Raw genomic sequence first — 9772 nt, 5'->3', positions numbered from 1 at the left:
GTGCTGTCCTCTCCCCTAGCTGCCGCATCTCCAACGCCCTCCTGCAGCCTCTCCACAGGGGCAGTGCGAGCCACTGGGTGTAAGTCAGGGGAGCTACTTACCTGGTCTTTGTGGCAGACGAGATGGCAGAGCCCCAGCCCTGCTGGCTTCTCTCTTGGGTTCTGCAGCTGCCCCTAGTGGCCACTCTCAGTATTGCACGTCTTCTCTCTCTCTACTGTTACGGAAAAGAGTCGCATTCCCAGCACTTCCCATTTTCTGGGCACAACCAAACCCTAATCTTGTTTTAAGGTGGGGAGAAGGAAGCTGCATACCAAATCTCGTGGTCCTAACTCTCACAGCTTCAGAGGGGTTCTTGAACAAATGGACTCAACGACACAAAGACAGATGAACTCTAATCTGTATTAGCCAATGCAACTGCCCGCCACAGGATTCAAAGCAGGATTGCCAGTTGTGTGGATTATAAGAACAGCTAGAGATGGAACTGGACCCCAGGTGTCCTGGGGAGCAACACCCCCTGTCCTTGTCCAAAGGCCTCTCCTCCCCAGACCCTGCATTAGAACCCAGGTGTCCTGTCCACCCTTCGAGGTTGTGTATGTCAGGGACTAGCCAGGACTCTTGAAGGTGCTGAGATGCATTGCCCACCCCCCCTTGCTCAGCAGTGGTACTGTGCCAGGTGTACATACCCGTTGCCCCATCTAGCCCATGAGCTCAGCAGCAAGGAGGCCAGGTAGAGAGCCAGGTACAGCAGGCATCAATAGGCCAGCACCACTGTGGGGCCTGCCGCTGCCCAGCCAGACAATGACAGGGGTGAGGTGGGGCACGTGCAGAGGGCGGGGAGCCGCCATGGGCCAGGGTGGCTAGCGGCAGCGGGGTGATATGCAGAGGGATGGTATCGAAGAGGGATGAGGGCATAAGGGAGGTGGTGGGAGTCATAGGGGGTGCTTGAGGGACCGGAGTAGCTGAAGGTGCAGGTTGTGGGACAGTGGGGGCAGGGTGGTGGAGAGGGCATCACTGGGGGATGCGGGGATGGCTGGGGGGCAGGGGAGTTGGCGCAGTATTGGGGGGCACTGGGGTTGTGGGCAGGATGGTGGAGGGGGCTATAGTGGGGGCATAGGGATGACTGGGGCAGGGTGGCTGATGCAGTATTGGGGAGCTCAGAGGAAGTTTGGGGCAGGGTGGTGGTGGGGGCTCAGCTGGTTGGGGCAGTAGTGGGGGACTTGAGGGGCAAGGGGGGTGGATGGGGCAGTACTGGGCGGCACAGGGATGGTTGGGGGGCAGGATAGTGGCTGGGGCAATAATGGGGGGCTCAGGGGTGGCTGGAGGTGGGGCAGTGGAGGGAGCAGTAGTGAGGACACAGGGTTTGCTGTGGGCAGGGTTTTGGTGGGGGGCAGTCGTGGGGGCACAGGGGTGGCTGTGGGCAGGGTGTTGGAGGGGGGAACTGGAGGGGGCAGTCGTGGGGGCACAGGGGTGGCTGTGGGCAGGGTGGTGGTGGGGGCACTAGTGGGGGGCTCAGGGGTGGTCGGGGACAATGGGGGGCCTCAGGGGTTCCCTCCTCTGTCATAGTCCCATCCATATTCAAGTCAGCATCCCCTTCCCCATTTCCACGGGGGGCTGCATCCCCGGGGGTGTGGCAGATCTGCTGGAAGTCAAGGACGGGGATCCCTCGGTGTGCGGCGGGCGTCTCGCACACGGGGCTGTGGGGATCGTTCGCAGTCAGCAGCCCGCCTGGCCGCTGCTCCTGCTTGTAGACACTGACATCGTTGTCACTGATCCAAAGGCCTGCAGATAGGCCAGGCCACAGTCACAGTGCCAGGGGTTCCCTGCCAGGAAGACATAAGGGAACGTGTGCTCCTCTGGGAAGAAGTCTCTGGGCAGAGTGCGGAGCTGGTTTCCTGACAGCCGCAGCGTATCCAGCTGCAGCCCAGCCAACAGCCCTTGTGGCAGCTCCTGCAGGGCATTATCGGATAGATCCAGGTCCCGCAGCTGAGCCAGGCCCTCAAAGATCTCTTCTGGCGGCGTCCGCAGCCGGTTCCCCCGTAGGTTCAGGTCCTTCAGCAGCTTCACATCCCGGAAGGCCCCTGGCACCAGCTCTGAAATGTTGTTGTGAGCCAGGGCCAGGCGGGTGAGGGCAGGCAGGCCCTGCAGTGGAGGCAGCACCTCCAGGCCATTGTGGGATAGGACTAGCTCCTGCAGCCAGGGCAAGGGGGCTTCAGTGTTCAGCACACTCAATCCATTGCCTGACAGGTCCAGCTCCACCAGCTCAGGGAGATGCTGGAAGGAGGCAGTGGAGACATTCGCCAGGCGGTTGGTGCTGAGCAGCAGGATGCTGGTGTTCTTGGGCAGGGCAGGTGGCACCATGCTGAGGTCCTGCCTGGAGCAGTTGACCTGCAGTCGGTCCTTGATTTTGTTTATCTCAGACGGGCACGTCTCCCGCAGGCTCACAGCGCCGGCCACAGAGAGCAGGGCCAGGAGGGCGAGGTGGGGTGGGGTGCGGTACAGCATGTTCTGCAGGGGAGGGCAAGAGTATTCACAGACCACAGACATCACAAGATATAGCTACACTAACCAGACAAAACCAGACACAGCAGTCCTGTAGCACCTTAAAGACTAACAATATTATTTATTAGGTGAGGTGCTTTCACAGGGAAGACCCACTTCTTCGGAGCTGGTGAATATGAATAACTGAGACATGAAAGGCTGAGCATTGAGAAAAAGAAAGCAAAAATGAAGAAAAAAAAGATGAATCAGCTAGCTAGTACAGAAGGGACGGGTGGGGGGAGGGAAGAGGGGAAAAAAAGCCTCTACAAATGTCTGTTAAGTGAAGTGGGATGGTTGCTGTCACTGCGAATATCCTTTCACTTTTTAATATGTTTTTGTAAACGTCCCTTCTCTCCGTTATCAGGGTTCTCCAGCTCTGAAGAAGTGGGTCTGTCCCACAAAAGCTCACCACCTAATAGATAAACACAAAAAAGCAGTCCAGTAGCACTTTAAAGATTAACAAAAATAATTATTAGGGTGATGAGCTTTCATGGGACAGACCCACTTCTTCAGACCATAGCCAGACCAGAACAGACTCCTTACCACCTAATACATACTTGTCTTTAAAGTGCTACCAGACTGCTGCTTTTGCTTTGTGAGGATACAGACTAACAAGGCTCCCTCTCTGAGACTACTAAGCAGACAGCAACAGTACAGCCACCCTGTGAATGCTAACTGGCTCGCGATTCCCCAGGCTGGAGTGCTGAGAGACAACTCCCAGTGGGATATATCTGCCAGAGCTTCCCAAAGGTCCTTTCTACACTAACCTGGCTGGTGCTGCAACAGTGTCAGGGAGCTGCCATTAGCACCACTTACAAGGAGCTCACTCTCCCACGCCTCTAGGCTGGACTATGTTCAAAAAGTTTAGATCAATCCTTGAAATTTCCTTTTCACATTGTCTGCTCTCTGTATACCTGTAACCCCAGAGGGGCCAAGACCACTGACAAGGGAGAGGGAAGTCTCCGTCTACAGCCTTAGCTGAGAGTCAGCACACATGCAAAGCCAAGGGACCCAGGCTGTCAGTAGCAGGCAATGAACCCGCCACCTTAGGGTCTAAAGCCATGTGCTCTATCACAGGAACTGAAACCCACTTGGCACTCAGCTAAAGCTGTGGAGCAGACCCTTCTCTCTCCCTTGTCAATGGTCTCAGTGCCTCTGGGGTTACATACCCATAGACACCTCCCGCTCCAGGTAGATAACATGTCCGGCCCCACCTACCTGTGTCCCCTGCCCTTGCTCCCAACAACTGCCATCTGCGAGAAGGGAGCATCATTAAAGATTCTTGGATTTAATGCCTTCAGCACTGGGTGAGGGATCACTGTATAAAAAGCACCTGTGCCCCACTCCAGAGGCAGTACCTCCCTGTATTAACAGCCTTCCCCCATCCAGAGTTCCCTGTACAAATTACTGCCACCCCCTAGAAGTGGCAGCATCTCACTGATGCTCCCCTGGATTCACTTGGGGTCTCTGCTGGACTTCCTTTCTCACCAGAGTCACCCAGATTTCCAGCTGTGGACTGAGAAGTTGCTCAGGGGCAGCTTTTTCACACTGTGCTGACTCAGAACCCTGAGCCCAACTTTGTATCGGCCTCCACAGCTGCTGCAGGATTATCAGACAGATCCAGGCCCAGAAACCTGGCTAAACCCTCAAAGACCAGTTGGTTTTCTGTGATATCAAACAGATATGCTGCCCTCCCTCCTCCGTTCTGACACTCAACGCCTGAAAAGCCTTAGCAGTCACAGCAGAGTCCAACCATGCTTTGTGATCCACTCTACAAGCTAGTCGCCCACACCAGAAGCTTCATCTCAGAACTGGGTGAGGGATCCCCGTACAAATAGCTGGTCTACTACAGACGCTAGGTAACTGATGGTTGCACAAACGTGTCTTGTATCATCTCCTAGCCTGGCCATTAGATCTCATTCTGCTTTTGTCCGCGGGATCACAGAGCTGTCTGCTGTAGAATCATAGAATCCTAGGGCTGGAAGGGATCTCAAGGAGGTTGGGTCCAGCCCCATGCCCAAAGTAGAACCAACCCCAACTAAATCATCCCAGCTAGGACTTTGTCAAGCCAGGACTTAAAAACTTCTAGGGATGGAGATTCCACCACCTCTCCAGGTAACACAGTCCAGTGCTTCACCACCCTCCGGGTGAAATAGTTTTTCCTAATATCCAACCTATACCTCACCCTCTGTAACTTCAGACCATTGCTCCTTGTTCTGCCATCCGTTACTACTGAGAACAGCCTCTCTCTTTTCTCTTTAGAACCCCCACAGTTCAGGAAGTTGTAGGCATCTATCAGAGGGCCCCTCACTCTTCTGCAAACTAAATAAGCCCAAATCCCTCAGCCTCTCTTCGTAAGTCATCTGCTCCAGCCCTCCCCTAACTATATTTTGTTGCCCTCCACTGGACCCGCTCCAATGCACCCACTTCTTTCTATATGGGGGGCCCAGAACTGGACACAGTACTCCAGATGTGGCATCACCAGTGCTGAATAGAGGGGAATAACAACTTCTCTCGATCTGCTGGAAATGCTCTTCCTAATGCACCCCAATATGCCATTAGCCTTCCCGGCTACGAGGGCACAATGTTGCCCCATATCCAGCCTCCTCATGTACTATAATCCTCTTGTTCTTTTCTGCTGCACTGCTACTTAGTCAGTTGCTTCCCAGCCTGCCACAATGCTCTGGATTCTTCCATCCTTGTCCTTGTTGAATCTCATCAGGTGTTGAAAAATACTGACCCCAGAACTGCTCCTTGGGGCCCTCCACTTGAAACCAATTGCCAGCCAGAGACTGAGCCATTGATCACTACCCATTGGGCTAGAAAGCTAGCCAGCTTTCTACCCATCTTACAATCCATGTATCCAATCCATGCTTCCTTAACTTATGGGCAAAATTTTGTGGGAGACTGTAATAAAAGCTATGCTTAAGTCAAGGTAGTCAAGTTAAGACATCCATTGACTTCCCCATGTCCACAGAGCCAGTTACCTCACCATAGAAGCTAATCAGATTGGTCAGGCATAACTTGCCCTTGGTGACTCTCTATTGACTATTCCAGATCACTTTCCCCTCTTCCAAGTGATTTAAAATGGATTCCTTGAGGATTCCCTCCATGATTCTTCCAGGGACTGAGGTAAGGCTGACCGGTCCATAGTTTCTCGGATTGTCCCTCATTCCTTTCTAAAAGATGGGCACAACATTTGTGTTTTCCCAATCAACTGGGACCTCTCCCCATCTCCACAAATTTCTGTGATCCAGGAACCTCTTCATCTTCTCATGGATAAACTAAATTGTGACTAGAACAGGACATGTGGGCTGGAAGGAGTGAGCTTCAACTTCATAGTGGCTCACCTACCCCCACCCTTACTTGCACTTCACCTTGGGATCCTCCATGATACTTTTTGATTATCACTGCCCTGTCTCTGAAAGGTGCCCTGACCAGGCCAGTCTAAAAAGAAGGATCCAATGGCATCAACACCTCTATCAGCGCCAGTTAAATCCTGACCAGCACCTGGGATATGAGACTTGGATGCATTCCATCTGGAGCATTCCTGTTCCCACTCCCTCCCTCATAGGTCACTTTGTTTTCCTTCTTCATGTGTCCTTTTCCCCACCGACTTCTTCCTGCCTTCTGTGTCGTAAGCATCTGGATGAGTCTGCATAAAACCTCCATTCCACTCCCAAACTGTGAGCCTGCGATCAGAGATGCTAAAAGCAATGTCTTAAACAGCCTCAGCCTGATAACCGTGTGTCAGGACTCAGTTCCACGATGAGGAGATCAAGGCTGATGCAACCACTGCAGGAGGGGTCTGTCTAGCAGGTGTTGTGAACACCTGTTGAATTGAGGGCAGAGTGCTCTCTGGGGGTACGTCTACACTACCAAGTTATTCCAGAGTAGTTTAGTCTGAAGTTATTATTCCAGAATAAGCTATGCTGAAATAACACGTCCGCACAACAGGGCAGCCCCAAAATAAGCAAAACTTATTCCGAAATAGTGTGTCCACACACAATAGAGCCCATTTCAGATTAGAGACACTGGAAGCACTCTCATCCGAAATTCTATGTCCACACAGCAGCTTTATTTTGGAATAAGCTATTCCAGAATATTTTATTTCAAAATAGCCCCTATTCTCTTTCCACATAGCTCCTATTCCGAAGTATCTACAGGCGCTATTCCTCATAGAATGAGGTTGATCAAATTCAAAATAAGCCATCTGATACTTTGAAATTATGTAAAAATAGTGATCGCATTGTGTAGATGCTCACAAAATTATTTTGGAATAGCGGCCATTATAGACACACCCTTGTTGACACTGGTACTCCACCTCTTAGAAAAAAGGGAGGGCATGTCTTTGCTGCTGGCAGGATTGGTGGTGGTGTGTGTGTGCGTGTGTGTCATTTTATCACATCTAGGCGCCTCTTGGGGCCCACTTGGCAAGAATTAGGACACCTTCATGTCCCCCTTCTATTTGTGAGTCCGTTGATGGCTGACCAGCCCAATTCTGGAGCCACAGGTTTTATCACCATAGTCTGTTTGGACAGCATAAAGTATGCGTAACTAATGACAAGTGGACTGAAGCCTGGGACCTCTGGAGCTTGGTGCATAGTTTGAGATAAGAGCCAGCATCTAGCAGAGATGTAATAAATTGCCCACTGAGCACTCTCCCATTGATTGATACTTCACCAAAACAAGAAGAGTAAGCAATGTTGATGGGGGACCACCAAATGTTCATATCTGCTGTGAAGATACCGCAGTAAACAGGCCTAAATACATCGACTTTAGAAGCATTATTCATATAGCTGAAGTTGCTTAACGTAGGTCAACTGCCTACAGTAGTACAGGTGAGACCTAAGGGAAGGTGACTGGAGAGTGTCTCCCATAGACACAGCTTAGTGAAGATACTGTGGTTAATAGTCTCACAGGGGTAGCTGTGTTAGCCTGTAGCTTCACCAAAAATAAATAAGTCAATCAAGCAGAGCTGCAGCACCTTACAGACCAACAATTTTATTTTTTAGGTAATGGGGAAGACCCTCTTCCTCAGTTTTGGAGCAAAAATAAGAATCAAGCATTTCTGTAGCATGGCATGAGGAGAAGGGGAAAAATGGGGGGTGGGGTGAATCCCTGTCATTAATAGGACCTGTGGAAGAAGTAAATTAAGTGGGATAGGCATCGTTCCTGCGAATAACAAAGGTGGGGAAGTTGTCCTTGTAATGCATAAGATAATTGAAATCTCTAAGTCCCAGGTTAAATGTTTCAAACTTGCAAATGAATTCCAATTCAGATGTGTCCCTCTGGAATCTAGTGGTACATTCCTTTTGTAACAGGATTGCCACTTTAAGGTCAATTATTGTATGTTCTGGGAGGTAAAAGTGTTCCCCTACAGGTTTATGTGTATTTGAACTCCTGATATCTGATTTATGTCCATTCATCCTTTGGCACAGGTACTGTCCAGTTTGTTAACAGACTCATATATCTACAACATATGCAAAGTCCTTGGTTCAGGGTTGTATCAGCAACGGAATAACTGCTTGCTCAAGTCAAGTCTCTGGTCATTTCCAAATCACTGGAAGGACCTCCGTTCCTTTGTTAGAATGCTTCCCTTGGCATAAATCCAGAGGCTTCAGCAGGAATGAGGTAAAACAGTGGCATTCACAAAGCCTTTTTCATCTTCCATGTGAACAGATTCCCATGGTTCTTGCTTTGGAAAAGTACAGCAAGAAGATGATGTCCAGTCACAGAAGCCATCAAGTGGGCAAATCATCTGGGGGTGCATGACTCAGCTCTTTGCAGGTGGGAGCCATTTGTGATGTGCTAGTACAAACATTCCCAGGAAGGCTCCTCCAGTGTGGATTGTCCTTTCCCTGGGCCCATCATCAGTCAAGTATTTCTTGATGGACCAGTCAACTTGAATGGACCTTTCCCAACACATTTGTCAAATGTTTCACTGGTGCTGCTGAGAAGCAAACCTACTGAAATACAAATACATAGCTAATACTCATCACTTCAAATGAAAAAAAAAATGGTGCCTACAAATAGCTTAATGATAACAAACACATCATAAGCTTTCTCTAGACGCCTCACGTGGCACACTTTGTACATGAGTTGTTGCAAATATTTAACCCTGGTTGCATCCATGATCTCTGTGCTCATATTTCAGTCAGATAATGTCACACCTTAGCTGTGTCTACACGTGCACGCTACTTCGAAGTAGCGGCACTAACTTTGAAATAGCGCCCGTCGCGGCTACACGCGTTGGGCGCTATTTCGAAGTTAACTTCGACGTTAGGCAGCGAGACGTCGAAGTTGCTAACCTCATGAGGGGATCAGAATAGCGCCCTACTTCGACGTTCAACGTTGAAGTAGGGACCGTGTAGACGATCCGCGTCCCGCAACGTCGAAATTGCCGGGTCCTCCATGGCGGCCATCAGCTGGGGGGTTGAGAGATGCTCTCTCTCCAGCCCCTGCGGGGCTCTATGGTCACCGTGGGCAGCAGCCCTTAGCCCAGAGCTTCTGGCTGCTGCTGCGGCAGCTGGGGATCCATGCTGCAGGCACAGGGTCTGCAACCAGTTGTCGGCTCTGTGTATCTTGTGTTGTTTAGTGCAAGTGTGTCTGGGAGGGGCCCTTTAAGGGAGCGGCTTGCTGTTGAGTCTGCCCTGTGACCCTGTCTGCAGCTGTGCCTGGCACCCTTATTTCAATGTGTGCTACTTTGGCGTGTAGACGTTCCCTCGCAGCGCCTGTTTCGATGTGGTGCCACGCAACGTCGAAGTTGAACATCGACGTTGCCAGCCCTGGAGGACGTGTAGACGTTATTCATCGAAATAGCCTATTTCGATGTTGCTACATCGAAATAAGCTATTTCGATGTTGGCTTCACGTGTAGACATAGCCCTTGTCAGTCAATGTGGGGTCGCATGACTTGGGTACAGTAACCATCCCAATCAAGTACTGAATATAGAATTATTTCCTCGTGATCTTTTCTGTGGTGCTCCTTATCATACTATTCATGGATATTAAAAACTGATTTCTGCAGCTCCCCTGAAAGATAACAGAACATCAATATTCATATTTGACCGATAAGGAAACTGAGGAAAAGGTGGACAGATTTCCAGAAGCACGTGGAGTAATGGGATGCACAACCAACAATGACTTTCAATGTGACTTGAGCACTCAAACCCCACACGGGATGTGTAAAAAATCCCACACAAAGAAAGGACAGACAGACAGACAGACAGAAA

At 50.4% G+C, this 9772-nt stretch overlaps 1 pseudogene; it reads right to left on the bottom strand.

The window, feature by feature from the left end:
- Positions 1-652: 652 nt before the first annotated feature.
- Positions 653-2502, bottom strand: LOC142015158 (platelet glycoprotein Ib alpha chain-like; annotated as a pseudogene).
- Positions 2503-9772: the final 7270 nt, after the last annotated feature.

This window comes from Carettochelys insculpta, chromosome 6 (genome assembly GCF_033958435.1).
Source record: "Carettochelys insculpta isolate YL-2023 chromosome 6, ASM3395843v1, whole genome shotgun sequence".
NCBI classification, from domain to species: Eukaryota; Metazoa; Chordata; order Testudines; family Carettochelyidae; genus Carettochelys; species Carettochelys insculpta.
The sequence above is the reverse complement of the archived record's forward strand: the minus strand, read 5'-3'. Positions and strand labels throughout refer to the sequence as shown.